This window comes from Pseudorca crassidens, chromosome 16, assembly GCF_039906515.1.
Source record: "Pseudorca crassidens isolate mPseCra1 chromosome 16, mPseCra1.hap1, whole genome shotgun sequence".
In the NCBI taxonomy this organism is placed as follows: Eukaryota; Metazoa; Chordata; class Mammalia; order Artiodactyla; family Delphinidae; genus Pseudorca; species Pseudorca crassidens.
The window spans coordinates 30821712-30838457 of NC_090311.1; the positions used below are offsets into that span (position 1 = coordinate 30821712).

The following is a 16746-nucleotide window of genomic DNA, read 5'->3' on the forward strand; positions in this document are numbered from 1 at the left end:
TAATAAACAAGTTCAGCAAGGTTGCCAGATACAAGAACATGCAAAAATCATTTGTATTTCTGTACATTAGCAATGAATACCTATACACTAGCAATGAACAATCTGAAATGAAGGAAACAATTCCATTTCCAATATTATCAAAATGAATAAAATACTTAGGAATAAATTTAACCAAGGACGTGGAAGACTTGTACACTAAAAACTGCAAAACAATGTTGAAAGAAAGAAGTCCTAAATAAATGGAAAAACATCCTATGTTCCTAGATCAGAATGCTTAATATTGTTAAGATCTACAGATTGTTATTGTTAAGATCTACAGATTGTTATTGTCTATAATATTGTTAAGATCTACAGATCCCCAAATTGATCTACAGATTCAATGCAATCCCTACCAAAATGCTTTTGGCAGAAACTGACAGACTGACCCTAAAATTCATATGAAACTGCAAGGGAGCCAAAACAGCCAGAACAATCATGTTTTAAAGAAAGCTGAACAAAAAGAAGAACGAAGTTGGAGGACTTACACATCCTGGTTTCAAAAACTATTACAAGCCACAATAATCAGAAAAGCGTGGTACTGGCACAAGAATAGACATATAGACCAATAGAACAGAACTGAGAATCCGAAGTAAATCCATACATCAATGGTCAACTGATTTTTGGCAAGGATGTCAAGACTATTCAGTGGGGAAAGAATTGCCTTTTCAACAAATGACGCCGGGACTGCTGGATAACCACACGCAAAAGAATGAAGTTATTAGATTCTTGACCTCACACCATATATAAAAATTAACCCAAAATGTATCAAAGATCTAAACATAAGGGAGAAAACCATAAAACTCTTAAAAGGAAAACAGGGGTAAATCTTTGTGACTTTGGATGTAGCAATGGATTCTTAAATATAACACCAAAAGTACAAACAACAAAATATTTAACGCTAAACTTCACAAAAATTAAAAACTTCTATGAATCAAACAATATTATGAATAAAGTGAAAAAAATAGGAGAAAATTTTCGCAAATCATATATATGATAAGAGTCCAGCATCCAGAATATAAAAAGAACTCTTACAACACAACAAAAAAACAGATAAAAGAAATTGGGACCTCACATGTTGCTGACGGGAATGCAAAATGATGCAGATGCTGTGGAAGTTTGATGGTTCCTCAAAAAGCTAAATATAGAATTACCATGTGACCCAGCAATTCCTCTCCCAAGTATATACCTAAGAGAAATGAAAACAGGTGTTCAAACAAAACTTGTTACAGGAACGTTCACAGCGTCAATATTTGTAATAGCCAAAAAGCAGAAACACCCAAATGTCCAGCAACTGATGAATGGATAAACAAAACAGGGTTTAAGCATACCACGTAATAATATTCAGCCATAAAAAGGAATTGTTTGGACTTCCCTGGTGGCGCAGTGGTTAAGAATCCGCCTGTCAATGCAGGGGACACAGCTTGGAGCCCTGGGCCGGGAAGATCCCACATGCCGCGGAGAAACTAAGCCCATGCGCCACAACTACTGAGCCTGCACTCTAGAGCCCATGAGCCACAACTACCGAGCCCGTGTGCCACAACTACTGAAGCCCACGTGCCTAGAGCCCATGCTCCGCAACGAGAAGCCACCGCAATGAGAAGCCCACGCACCACAACGAAGAGTAGCCGCTGCTCACTGCAACTAGAACGCAGCCAAAAATAAATAAATAAATTTAAAAAAAAACAGAAAGGAATTGTTATAGACTGAATGCTTGTACCTCCCCATATGTATGTTGAAATCCTAACCGCCAATGTAACTTTTTTTTGGGGGGGCCATGCTGTGCGGCTTGCAGTATCTTAGTTCCACAACCAGGGATCGAACCCGGGCCACAACAGTGAAAGTGCCAAGTCCTAACCACTGGACCACCAGGGAACTCCCCAATGTAACTTTATTTTAATTAAGGTTAAGGGGAAATCGGAGCTGATCTGATAGGATTAGTGTCCTTATAAGAAGAGATATCATTATACTAAATGAAGTAGATCAGAGAAAGACAAATATCACATAATACTGCTTATAAGAGGAATCTTAAAAATGGATACAAATGAACTTATTTACAAAGGAGAAATAGACTCACAGACAGAAAACAAACTTACGGTTACCAAAGAGGAAAGAGGGGGTGTAGGGATAAATTTGGAATTTGCGATTAACAGATACACACTACTATATATAAAATAGATAAACAAGGACCTACTGTATAGCACAGGGAACTATATAGCTTGTAATAACCTATAATGGAAAAGAATCTGAAAAAGAGTACATATTTATATATGTATGTATAACTGAATCACTTCGCTGTATACCTGAAACACAGTAAATCAACTATACTTCAATAAAAAATAAAAATATATAGGGCTTCCCTGGTGGTGCAGTGGTTGAGAGTCTGCCTGCCGATGCAGGGGACACGGGTTCATGCCCCGGTCCAGGAAGATCCCACATGCTGTGGAGCAGCTAGGCCTGGGAGCCATGGCAGCTGGGCCTGCACGTCCGGAGCCTGTGCTCTGCAATGGGAGAGGCCACAACAGTGAGAGGCCTGCGTACTGAAAAAAAAATAAAAATAAAAATAAAAAATAAAAATATATAAATAAAAAAGGAGATACCAGAGAGAGCCCCTTACTCCCACTTGATTACAGAGAAAGGGCCATCTGAGGGCATAGTGAGAAGGTGGGCATCTACAAGCCAGAAAGAGAGTACTCACAAGAAACCAATCATGCTGGACCTTGATCTGGAATGTGAGAAAATTAATATCTGCTGTTTAAGACATTCAACATTTTATGACCGCAGCCTGAGCTGACTAATACAGGAATGTAATACTGATATGTATTGTATTATGGATTAACCTCAAAAGTAATATGCTAAAAGAAGCCAGACACAAAAGGTCATATGTTATATGACTCTATATAGAATGTCTAGAATAGGCATACCCATAGAGACAGAAAGGATATTAGTGATTGCCAGAGGATGGGGGAGGGGAAGGAGGGAGTGACTATAATGGGTATGGGGTATCTGGGGTAATGAAAATGCTATAAAATTTGATAGTGGTGATGGTTGTACAACACTGTGAGTGTAGTAAAAACTACTAAATGATACACTTTAAAATGATTAAAATGGTGAACTTTAATTTTTTAAAATAGAAATGAATATTGATAGCTGAAACATGGATGACTCTCAAAGGCATTATGCTGAGTGAATGAAGCCAGTCTCAAATGGTTACTTTCTATATATATGATTCCATTTATATGACATTCTCAAAAAGACAAAACTGTAGTAATGAAGAACAGATCAGAGGTTGCCAGAGGTTTGGAAAGGGGTAATTACAAAAGAAGAGCACACAGGAGTTCTTTGGGATAATGGAATTATTCTGCATCTTGAATGTGGTGGTGGGTATACAAATTTATACATAGAGTAAAATTCCTAGAACTGCACACAAAAATGATCAATTTTTCTATATGTTAATTCAAAAATAAAATCTTTGCTACCAAAAACTCCATTGGCCTATTTTGCACTTGGAAAGGATCCATGACCTATGCTTGATTTATGTCAGGTACTGGCCATTTGGAAAGTACTATTTCACTGAATTATGTGACTCTTCCAATGTAGACATATTTCATTGTACCATATCCCACCAAATAAAAAAATTACGTTTGTTAATATGACCACTAATCTCATCAGAAAAGTTTTTAAAGGGGAGTTGTCACACTCAACAGTAGTGGATAGTATGTTTTCCAAAATTCTAATTTTTTCTTGAAGCTGGAATATTATCACTGGCAAACAAATACTGTTATTTCCTCCCCTCTCCACCCTGTATAACAGGCTCATTTCATTCATTTTTGAGAAAATGTCTGTCAAATACTAAAGTCTGAATAATCAGTTTGTCAGACATTCTTCCAAGTAAAACGGTGTTCCATGAAAAAAAAAAGCATCTAATTTAGCTCAAACTCAAACAATCACGTAAGTGCTTTATGCATACTTCCCATTTCATCACATATAATATTAACAAGATGTGTACTCAAGGGCTGAGTTTTAGTAAAAGCAGTATTTCTGTGTCATCAACGGCATTCATAGGTTAAAGTGGCATTTTTTACTGCAAGTGTGTGGCAGTGAAAAACTGCAATGAAACTCCAATTAATAGATACATCTTCAGAATACTGTGGCATTTCTTTAGTTCTCAGTTTGCTGAGGAACAGATTATACGGTTATGTGCAAATACTGGTTTAAAGATAGGAAACAAGTGGCGACTTTTTGACTAGAGAAGTGAAAGCAATAGGATACTTCAGCATTTAGTCTAATTATTACCAGTGCTCAGAAAGAGATGCAGAGTGGAGTAGTAACAGATAGCACAAAAGACTAGATAAATAGTCCAGTAAAATCTCTGAAGTCTCTGCAGAATAAAGACTAGTATGTTCGTGTAAGTACAAATGAATACATTTAAGGAAAAAACCTCAAATTATATTTATCCAATGACTGACACTAAGTAATCAGTAAGTACTAGATGTTACTATATCATGTTCTTTGAATCTACAATTACTACAAAGTGTGTTATAACAGTGAAAAGAAAACACCAGAGAACTGCCGGGTATCTCTAGGAAGAATATTATACACTAAATAGTATCCCTACAATATAGTGATGAACTGATCCTTGAAATTCTGTGTGTAGTTTAATAACAACAAATATAAAGAACTGGAATAATATATGACACAGTCTTTAAAACCATTAAGGGGAACATATATCAAGAAATATTAGAACAAGGCATTCTTACTGACAAAAATGTAGAATAAATTTTAAAATACTCCATATTACAACTTTAAGTAGAACATAACCAACCCAAATTCTCAAAATAAAAAAACACCTGAGGGGCTTCCCTGGTGGCGCAGTCGTTAGGAGTCTGCCTGCCAATGCAGGGGACTCAGGTTCAAGCCCTGGTCCGGGAAGATCCCACACGCCACGGAGCAACTAAGCCCGTGCACCACAACTACCGAGCTTGCACTCTAGAGCCTGCAAGCCACAGCTACTGAAGCCCGCGCACCTAGAGCCTGTGGTCTGCAACATGAGAAGCCACCGCAATGAGAAGCCCGCGCACCACCGTAACAAAGAGAAGCCCGCGCACCATAACGAAGAGTAGCCCCCACTCGCCACAGCTAGACAAAGCCTGCCTGCAGCAACGAAGACCCAACGAAGACCCAAAAATAAATTAATTAAAAAAAAACAACAACACCTGAGAACACCAAAAGTTGCTGAGGATGTGAAAGAACAGGAATTCTCATTCATTGCTGAGAATAATGCAAAATGGTATAGCCACCTTGGGAGACAATTTAGCAGTTTCTTACAAATGAAACATACTCCTACCATACGATTCAGCAACTGCACTCCTTGGTATTTACTCAAATGATCTGAAAATTTATGGCCACAAAAAAAACCTGTACACAGATGTTTCTAGCAGCTGTATTCATAATTGCTAAAACTTAGAAGAAACCAAGATGTCCTTCAGGTGAGTGGATAAACTGTGGAATATCCAGACACAGAATTATTATTCAGTGCTAAAAAAAAATGAGCTATCAAATCATGAAAAGACACGGAGGAAACTTAAATGCATATTACTAAGTGAAACAGGCCAACCTGAAAAGATTACATACTATATTCTGAACATTCTGAAAAAGGCGAGACTATGGAGACAGTAAAAAGATCAATGGTTGCCAGGACTGGGGCGAAAGGAGGGATGAATACGCAGAGCACAGAGGATTTTTAAGGCAGTGAAACTATTCTATACGATACTACAATGGTGGATACATGTGTCAAAACCCACAGAATGTACAAGAATGAACGCTAATGTAAACTATGGACTTTGGGTGATAATGATGGGTCAATGTAGGTTCATCAGTTGTGATAAATGTACCACTGTGGTTCTACATGCCTATAGTGGGGAGTTTATGTGTATATGGAAACTCTTAGTACTTTCTGCTCAATTTGCTGTGAACCTAAAACTGCTCTAAAAAACAGACTTTATTAATTAAAAAGAAAAAAACATCACTCATGAAGTTTTGGTGTTGTATCGAAGAAAAACATCCACAGTTATTTGCAAGACTATTAAAATATTTCTCCCTTTCCCAACAACATTTCTGTATGAGACTAGATTTTCTTCAACGAAAATAACATATGCAATAGTTGAATGAAAAAGTAGATACAGGGATCCAGCTATCTTCTATTAACACAGACTTTAAAGGAATTTGCAAAATGTACAAACAATGCTCCCTTTCCCACTTAAGTTTTTTGTTTTGGAAAACAATGATTTTCACTAAAATGTTAACATGTAATAGGTTGATTATTGTTATTTTCAAATAAATTATTAATACAACGGCTCTTCAAAGAACTGAATAATTTTTGAGGGGTCTTAAGACCCAAAAGGTTTGACAACTGTTTCTCTAGGGTATCAAAACTCAAGCGATGAGGAAGCTATTATCAAATAAAAAAATTAAATTAGTGCTATTCAAAGAAAAGAGAAATACCTTGAGAAATACTTAATTACGGTCACCAAAATGTGGTGTTTAGTGGGTAACAGACTTAATGGTTTTTAAGAGGATAGTCCCACTATAAGAATATATCAAATATCATGGTACCAAAAATACTGGCTAATGTTCTCAATTTACCATTGCTTCACATCCCAACAGAAGAGCAGACTTGATTATTTGCTAAACACCATATTCATAAAAGCAACATACAAACATCATTATCATTTTATATCACATATTACAGAATTATAATAATGCCAGCTAACATTCACTAAAGTTGTATTTTTAAACTTGACATTCATTATTTTATGTAATCTTCCCAAAAATTCTGAGACAGGTATTATTAGTCAGGATATTTTATTTATTTATTTATTTATTTATTTTGCGATATGCGGGCCTCTAACTGTTGTGGCCTCTCCCGCCGCGGAGCACAGGCTCCGGATGAGACAGGTATTATTACTATCCCCCATTTATAGAGGCAGATACTAAGGTCAAACAGATACAAAAAGGAGAAGCTGGGATTCAAATTTAAGTATTCTCCTCTTAGAGGAGAGCTGGACAAACCTTTTCTGTAAAAGGCTATATAGTAAATATTTTAGGTGTTGCAGGCCATATATAGTCTCTGTTCCTGCTTTTTTTTTTTTTTTTTTTTACATAACCCTTAAAATCCTTAGCTCTTGAGCCTTACAAAAACAGACCACAGCCCAGATCAGCCGTTCTCAATCAGGTTCCCTGAGAGAAATAAACCCAAATACCCTAAAGCATCCTTCTATATAATGAATTTACTTCTTGTCTACGCATCTAGAATGGTGTCCATTATATGAAATCTTTGGGAGAATTGACAGCCACTCAAATAATCATCTGTGCTCAGTGGTTCACCTGCATTCAATACAAGAAACAAATACTAAGTGTTATATTCAATCTGGATAAATAAGGATTGGCATTTTTTCCCCCAGAAACTGTACTGATGGCTCACTAATGCCAAGAAAGAAAAGCTGAATTAAATCATACACTGTTTTACACTTATTATGTGGTCCTCAAGAATATTAACCTAAAAAGGCTAGCCATCATCATCATCACCTTGTAGAGATTGAGTATATCCTCAAGGAAAAACAAATTAATATAAAACACTTTGCAAAACTGTATCATTTCAAACTGACAGAAAGTTCATCAAGATTACTAAAGAGGAATCTGAACTAAAAAGCTACACTGCCTTTTGGGGCAATGAAAGGAGTAAAAGAAGTAAAACCAAGGAATTCCCTGGAGGTCCAGTGGTTAGGACTTGGGGCTTTCACTGCTGGGGCCCAGGTTCAATCCCTGGTTGGGGAACTAAGAAAGCGGTGGAGCCAAAAAACAAAAAGGAGTAAAATCAATAACTGAATGCAAAGAGGCCAGCCAACTCCTTAAGGATTTTCAACATTATCAGTCAAGCAACTGACACAACATTAAATAGGAGAAAATATGAAGCACCCAGAATAACATCAGTCCACAAATCCCAAACCAATACTTGCAACATGCCAGACATGTAAACAGAATGATAAAGATGCACTGTTTTTCTTTTTAAACTGAGGTATAGTTGATGTATAACATTATGTAAGTTTCAGGTGTACAACATAGTGATTCACAATTTTTAAAGGTTATATTCCATTTATAGTTATTATAAAATATTGGCTATATTCCTAGTGTTGTACTATACAACCTTGCAGCCTATTTATTTTATACATAGTTTATTCCTCTTAATCCCCTACCCCTATCTTGCCCCTCCCCACGGTAACTACTAGTTAGTTCTTTATATCTGTGTTTCTTTTCTGTTAAATTCATTAGATTCTACACATAAGTAACATCATACAGTATGTCTTTCTCTGCCTTATTTCACTTAGCATAATACCTTCCAAGTCCATCCATGTTGTTGTAAATTGCAAAATCTCATTCCTTATGGCTGATTAGTATTCCACTGAGTGTGTGTACACACACACCCCCATTTTTTTTATCCATTCATTTGCTGATGGACACAACTTAGGTTACTTCCGTATCTTGGCAACTGTGAATAATGCTGCTATGAACACTGGGGTGAGTGTATCTTTTTGAATTAGAGTTTTCTTTTCTTTTTTTTTCCCAGATAAAATACTCAGGAGTGGAATTGCTGGGTCACATGGTAGTTCTATTTTTAGTTTTTTTTGAGAAACCTCCATATTTTCCATACTGGCTACACAAATTTACATTCCCACCAATAGTGTACAAGGGTTCCTTTTTTTTCAAATCCTTACCAACATTTATTATTTGTGGTCTTTCTGATGACAGCCATTCTGACAGGTGTGAGGTGATATCTCACTGTGGCTTTGATTTATGTTTTTCTAATGATTAACGATGTTGAGCATCTTTTCATTGTCTTTTGGCCATCTGTATGTCTTCTTTGGAAAAATGTCTATTCAGGTATTCTGCCCATTTTTAAATTGGATTTTTTTTTTGATGTTGAGTTCTATGAGCTGTTTATATATTTTGGATATTAACACCTTATGGGTTATATCATTTGCAAATATTTCCTCCCATTCAATAGGTTATCTTTTTGTTTTGTCCATGGTTTCCTTTGCTGTGCAAAAGCTTTTAAGTTTAATTAGGTCTCATTTGTTTATTTTTGCTTTTGTTTCCTTTGCATGGGGAGAGAGATCCAAAAAAAAAAACAAACTATGATTTATGTCAATGAATGTTCTGCCTATGTTTTCTTCTAGGAGTTCTATGGTTTCCAGTCTTACATTTAGGTCTTTAATCCATTTTGGGTCTACACATGGCATAGAGAATGTTCTAACTTCACTCTTTTACATGTAACTGTCCAGTTTTCCCAGCACCACTTACTGAAGAGACTGTCTTTTTTCCACTGTATATTCTTGCCTCCTTTGTCATAAATTGACCATAAGTGCGTGGGTCTATTTCCAAGCTCTCTATTCTGCTCCATAGATCTGTATGTCTGTTTTTGTGCCAGTACCATACTGTTTTGATTACTGTAGCTTTGTATTATAATCTGAAGTCAGGCAGCATGATTCCTCCACTTCTGTTCTTCTTTCTCAAGATTGTTTTGGCTATTTGGGGTCTTTTGTGTTTCCATACAAATTTTAAAATTATCTGTTCTAGTTCTGTGAAAAATGCCCTTAGTATTTTGATAGGGATTGCACTGAATCTGTAGATTACCTTGGGTAATATGGTCATTTTAGCAATATTAATTCTTCCAATCCATTAACATGATGTATCTTTCCACCTGTTGTGCCATCTTCAATTTCTTTCATTAGTGTCACAGTTTTTCAAGTACAGGTCTTTAATCTCTTTAGGTAGAGATTTATTCCTAGGTATTTTATTTTTTTTGATGCAATGGTAAATGAGATTGTTTCCTTAATTTCTCTTTTTGATAGTTCACTGTTAGTGTATAGAAATGCAACAGGTTTCTGTGTATTAATCTTGTATCCTGCGACTTTACCAAATTCATCGATGAGCTCTAGTGGTTTTTTGGTGGTGTCTTTAGAATTTTCTATGTATAGTATGTCATCTGCAAACAGTGATGGTTTTACTTCTTCCTTTCCAATTTGGAATTCTTTTCTTTCTTCTTCTTGTCTGATTGCTGTGGCTAGGACTTCCAATACATGTTGAATAAAAGTGGTGAGAGTGGACATCCTTGTCTTGTTCCTGATCTTAAAAGAAATGCTTCCAGCTTTTCACTGGTGAGTACAATGTTAGCTGTGGGCTTATCATATATGGCCTTTATTATGTTGAGGTATGGATAAAGATTCAGTATTGATAGATATTTTCCTACTTAGATAACCATTACATTCAAGAAGACCTCACATAAAAACCTGCCTAGGTTAAGAGCACCTTGAGATATAATTTCTACAGCTTTTGTATCAGCACTTGCAGCCTAATAGGTTCACTTTATTTAACTCATTTTTACTCTGGAACTAAGCTGTGTGGGTATGAGTCCTAACTCTACCTTTTCGAGCTGTGTGACCTTTGGCAAGTTCCTTAATTTCTCAGTGCCTCAGCTCTGAAACATGCAATACACTTACCTCACAAGGTTTTTATGAGGATTTAAAAAATTAGTATTTGAGAAATTAGAGAGAATAGTACCTGGCACAAAGTAGGTATTATATGCACAAATCTTAAATGGAAAAACAAAAAAAAATACAGAAACAATGTCAGGCTCATGAAGTGAGAACTCACACAGATAAGGAACAATGTGAAACTGACAATGAAAGGCCTTCTCATGGCAGCTGTCTCATATCCTTGGTTCTTAATATTCAGCAGTACTATATTCATAATACATACCTACTATGTGGAAGAGACTCAAAATTGAATTCTTTATCTTCTCTTCCAAACCTGCTCCACTCACAGTCTCTCCCACCTTTGTTAAAGGCAACCCTGCACTTTGAATTGCTTGAACCAAAACCTTTATAGTCCTCCTTATCTCCTCTCTCTCATGCCCCACATTAATCTAATCAGAAATTATGTTGCCCCTACTAATCCTAACCAATCTCTGCCAATTTAATATATTTACAGTCCTAATCACTTCTCCCTTACTGTACTACAGCAGTCCCCAACCTTTTTGGCACCAGGGACCGGTTTTGTGGAAGACAATTTTTCCACGGGACGGGTGGGTGGGATGGTTCACGCAGTAATGCAAGTGATGGGGAGTGGCAGATGAAGCTTCACTCATCTCTCACTGTGTGGCCCAGTTCCTAAGAGGGTGCAGTTCCTAAGAGGTACCTGCCCAAGGCCCAGGGATTGGGGACCCCTGCTCTACTAGTATCCAGTGCAAGCAACCCAACTCTCACCTGGACAAACGCAAAATCTTCCAACGTGGTATTTGTACTAATACTCCTGCTCCCCCTTCTCCCGGCCGATTCTCGACACAGCAGTCAGGTAGTTTGTTAAAATTAAGCCAGATCATCATGTCAGTCTCCTGCTCAAAAACCTAGCATGCTCCTGATTTTACTCATAGTAAAAGCCAAAAGTTCTATCTTCCCCTCAATTTTGCTGTGAACCTTAAACTGCTCTAAAAAATAAAGGAAATAAAATCAGGTTTGACTGTCCGAAATGCAGCTGAGCTTTACTTCAAAGGATTAAAGTAAATTATGGGAGAAAGAGGCCATTAGGGACATATCCCACACCTGCACCCAAAAAACCCAAAGTCCTCACAACAACAGCCTAATACACCTTACATGATCTAATTGCCCTCTTTTACTTTTCATGATTAGATTCATGTTAATTTTTGTAGGGTAGAATACTTCGCAAGTAGCGCTATGTCTTTCCTATTTTATCAAATCAAGAGACATATATCTGCCTGTTCTACTTTCAGTGATGCTAAGACTGAACAGTGAATTCTGGGTATTAACTTGAACCCACCATTATAAAGTTACCTATCACCTTTCACCTAATAATTTTAGTATACATCAATAATCTGCCTAGATCTATTATTGTACTATGGGCACAAAGTGGTGACTTTTCTAATACCTTCATTCCTTCCTCATTTATTAACTGAAATTCTTCAGTAAAGAAGAGCTTTCTGCTATCAACTGTTTGTTTAGTTTGAATACATTCTGCAACAAAATACATCCTACTTTCTATGCATAAATTTTCATAAGAATGAGTTAACACCCTTGAAATCTCCAAAGGTTATCAATAGTTATTTTTGCTTTTTATTTTTAAAATATCATTATGCACTCCTGGAATTTTACTCATTTGGTATAGTTCAACCTACTGCAGTCCTTATTTTTTTTCATTTTTTATTTTTTTTTTTGGCGGTACGCGGGCCTCTCACCGTTGTGGCCTCTCCCGTTGCGGAGCACAGGCTCCAGACGCGCAGGCCCAGCGGCCAATGGCTCACGGGCCCAGCCGCTCCGCGGCATGTGGGATCTTCCCGAACCGGGGCACGAACCTGTGTCCCCTGCATCTGCAGGTGGACTCTCAACCACTGCGCCACCAGGGAAGCCCAGTCCTTACTTTTTTTACATTCACGTTTTTCATCTTAGGCCAGTGGGAGCACCTTTGAGATGGCTTCATGAACTTTTGACACAACTTACCTTAACATGATAGGCAGAAGATTTTAACTTGCAGTTTAAATTTGCAATTCCTCAATTATAATTAATCTTGAACAATTTTCATGTTTATTGATCTCTTTGAATTCTTTGTGAAATCCCTATTCATTTTCTCATCCATTTTTCTAGTGGGCTAGTAATCCTTTTTGCTTTCTGAATTTTACAAGTTCATTTTAATATATGGTAGAGATTATATATTAATAAAAGCTGCAATCTTATTCCTCTATTTCCTTTTTGATTTTATAGCATTTTTTGTCATGTAAAATATACTTAATTTTTAAATAAAGCAATCATTTCCTTTATAATTCTCAGTTTAGATCTGAAGGCCTTCCCAAATTCACTATGATAGAAAAAAACTGCCTATGCTTCTTCTAATTCTTTTATGGCTTTTTTCAATATTTAAATCTCTGATTTAGCTAGTTATAATTAGCTGTTTATAAATCTATTTCCATTAGACTTTGGGATCTTCAAAGGCAATGACTATCTTACTTATTACGAGACTTAAGAATTTTGCCTCTGGACCCAAGTGTTTTCAAACACAGGGTTTGAGGAGGTGATGTTGATGATGAATAGTCATAAACTCCATTCTCTATGCCCTTAAACTTGGGCAAGGCAGTCCTACTGAACCATGCTCGCTAAAGAGAAGATGTAGCACAGGGAGGAAAAACTCTCTGTTCTGCTTAATGCTAGATATTACATGTGCATTGCCCTGACATCTCGGAACAATTTTAAGAGGTGAGGATTGGGGGTGGGGTGCAGAAAATGAGTTTGGGATCAGCTTCCAAGAAGTGATGTCTGAATGGAGTGTGAAAGAACAAGCAGGTATTATTATACAGAACAGCCTGATAAAGAGTACTCCAGAGTACAGAGTGAGCAAAAGGTATGACATGGGAGTACATGATCTACCTGAGGAATACAGGCAGTTTATTATGACTGCCTGGGCCAGTGCTTGGTATATAAAGTAAGTACTATATAAATGTTAGCTATTATCATGCTGATTATTGGGACATGGAAATAAATTAGGTAAAACTGTAAGCAGCAGGCTAAGATGCTCCTGGAAAGCCACGTTAAAGTCTGGATTTTATCCTGAAGACGATGGGGAATGTCTGAAGGATTTCTGACAGGATAATGGCATATTTTAGAAAAATTACATTGGCAGTGTGAATAAAAGACTGGCTGGAATACAGATAGGCAAAAATCATAAAGAATCTTCAATGATGGAGTATATAGTGGTGATAAAAACTTTTACAAAGTGAGGAAAATTTGCAAGCCTCTTTTAAGATCTAAGATGTCAGCATACTGATCTCTACGAAAAGGGACCAGATGTCTAACAGTTTTATCACATGGGAGATATATACGCTTAATAATAAATATTCCTAGACTATCTGGAAAGCTTTCCACTTTAGTAAAGGTTCACACCCAGTAAATCATTTTCAACAAAATTCCTTCAGGGTCATCAAATGCCCCATGTTGTCTTTTCCACAAGCAAGAAAGGCTGGTGAAAGCTCATGAATGTCTCCCAGTCAACCAAAAGGCTGGTTTTCTAAAGACTCCATGATGTAAAAGCTAAATTATGGCTGCTGATGCTGATGGTACCCTGTCCCAAGCTCTCTGAAATTTCTGCAGGCTCAGCAATACTTGTTACTGACACTGAAGTTATGATGTAAGCCACATGTGCCCTAACAATGGAGTTCACACCTAACTCTAGCTATGTGGACTATCGGACACAGAATGTGAGTTAGCTACAGATTGTGAGACAACTTCTGGAGAGCAAACTATAGAGCTAGTTTAGGGGCAGTTCTCATTTCAGGTGTCTTACTGGTGAGAAAGAATGATTCTATGTGGCACAGACTATTTGGGTCCATTTGGGACTCTACCAAAAGTGACAAAACTTCCTAGGGAGGAGATGAATTGAGAACCATGATTCTATCTTGAACTCTATGAAATGGCAGGTATTGTGACTTTTGAAAGTTACTGAATTTGGTTGCTGTTATTGCTGTTTTGTAAGTTATACCTCCTAAAAGCAGTTATTCTTCCCTGCCTACAGGGAATTGTTTCATAGTTCAACAATGAACCAACTACTGTGGCAATCTCCTTAGAAAAGGTCTAAATAAAGTGAACTTTTTCTATTCTGATTCTCTAAAAAAATATTTTGGAGACTCAGAAACTCCATGTTACAGTAGCTCCCCACAGATATCTATTTCTAACTTTACATTTTTTAAGAGCAAATGTCAGTGTTTATATATATATATATAAAAAATTATATTAATTATATAAAGTATTTTTACAAATCAACAAAAATAAAACATTATCACAATCAGATACCATTTCACAACCACTAGGAAGGTCAAAATAGGAAAGACTGACAAACACCAAATATTTGTGAGGACGTGGACTAACTGGTCTCTACATACATTGTTGGGGGAATGTAATGTGGAGATTTAACTTCTTTGGAGAGCTGTTTGGCAGTTTCTTATGAAGTTAAGTATACATTTCTACCCTATGACCCAGCAATTCCATTCCTAAGTATTCACCCAAGAGAAACAAAAAGACTTAAACAAAAATGTTTATGGAGTATCTTTATAGAAACCCCAAACTGGAAACAACCCAAATGTCCATCAGCAATGAAACAGACAAACTGTGCTATATCCATACAATGGAATACTACTCAGCAATAAAAAAGAATGAACTCAGCAATCCCACTACTGGGCAAACCATACTGAGAAAACCATAATTCAAAAGAGTCATGTACCAAAATGTTCACTGCAGCTCTACAACAGCCAGGACATGGAAGCAACCTAAGTGTCCATCATCAGACGAATGGATAAAGAAGATGTGGCACATATACACAATGGAATATTACTCAGCCATAAAAAGAAACGAAATTGAGTTATTTGTAATGAGGTGGATGGACCTAGACTCTGTCATACAGAGTGAAATAAGTCAGAAAGAGAAAGAGAAATACCGTATGCTAACACATATATATGGAATCTAAGAAAAAACAAAAGTCATGAAGAACCTAGGGGTAAGATGGGAATAAACACACAGACCTACTAGAGAATGGACTTGAGGATATGGGGAGGGGAAAGGGTAAGCTGTGACAAAGTGAGAGAGTGGCATGGACATATATACACTACCAAACGTAAAACAGATAGCTAGTGGGAAGCAGCCGCATAGCACAGGGAGATCAGCTCGGTGCTCCGTGACCACCTAGAGGGGTGGGACAGGGAGGGTGGGAGGGAGGGAGACACAAGAGGGAAGAGATATGGGAACCTATGTATAACTGATTCACTGTTATAAAGCAGAAACTAACACACCATTGTAAAGCAATTATACTCCAAAAAAGATGAAAAAAATAAAATAAAATAAAAAAGAATGAACTGGGGCTTCCCTGGTGGCGCAGTGGTTGAGAGTTCGCCTGCCAATGCAGGGGACACAGGTTCAAGCCTCACATGCCACAGAGCGGCTGGGCCCGTGAGCCACAGCCGTTGAGCCTGCGCGTCCGGAGCCTGTGCTCCGCAGCGGGAGAGGCCACAACAGTGAGAGGCCCACGTATCGCAAAAAAAAAAAAGAATGAACTAATCATGTCCAGAATAGGCAAATCTATAGAGACAAAGTAAATAAGTAATTGTCTATGGCTGGGGGGTTAGAAAGATAGGGGACAGGATAAGGAGTGACTGCTAAATGGGTATGGGTTCTCATCTGTAAACCGAATATAATGATACCCATTGGGGTGACAAACATGTTCTAAAATCTCATTGTGGTAATGATTATACAACTCCATGAATATAGTAAAAATCATTTACTTTTATACATTAAATGGGTAAATTATTTGCTATATGAATTATGTCTCAATAAATCCACTTAAAAAAAGGAATGAACTATTAATGTAACAACACACACAAATATTTGTTTAAGCGAAAGAAGCCAGACACAAAAAGAGTGCATACTGTAAGATTCTTTTAGTGAAATCTAGGATGTAGGCAAAACTAATTTATGGTGGTAGAAATCAGTTATTGTGGTGGTGAGCAACTGGCTGGAAAAGGACAGGAGTAAACTTTCCACGAGGTTTTTTATCTTGTTTTGGATGGAGGTCACAGGCGTATGCACAACTGTCAAAACT

The 16746-nt window shown here is 37.1% G+C and overlaps 1 protein-coding gene across 19 annotated transcripts in view; it reads right to left on the minus strand.

The window, feature by feature from the left end:
• Positions 1-16746, minus strand: part of LCOR (ligand dependent nuclear receptor corepressor) — a 136313-nt gene that overhangs the window by 92484 nt on the left and 27083 nt on the right. For 3 of the 19 annotated variants that reach the window (XM_067709842.1, XM_067709840.1, XM_067709844.1), the window contains one exon: positions 1112-1225. The exons of the other annotated variants lie outside the window; for them this stretch is intronic. The gene's annotated coding sequence lies outside the window, so the exon portion shown is untranslated. The remainder of the gene's footprint in view (positions 1-1111; positions 1226-16746) is intronic. 19 annotated transcript variants of the gene reach the window in all.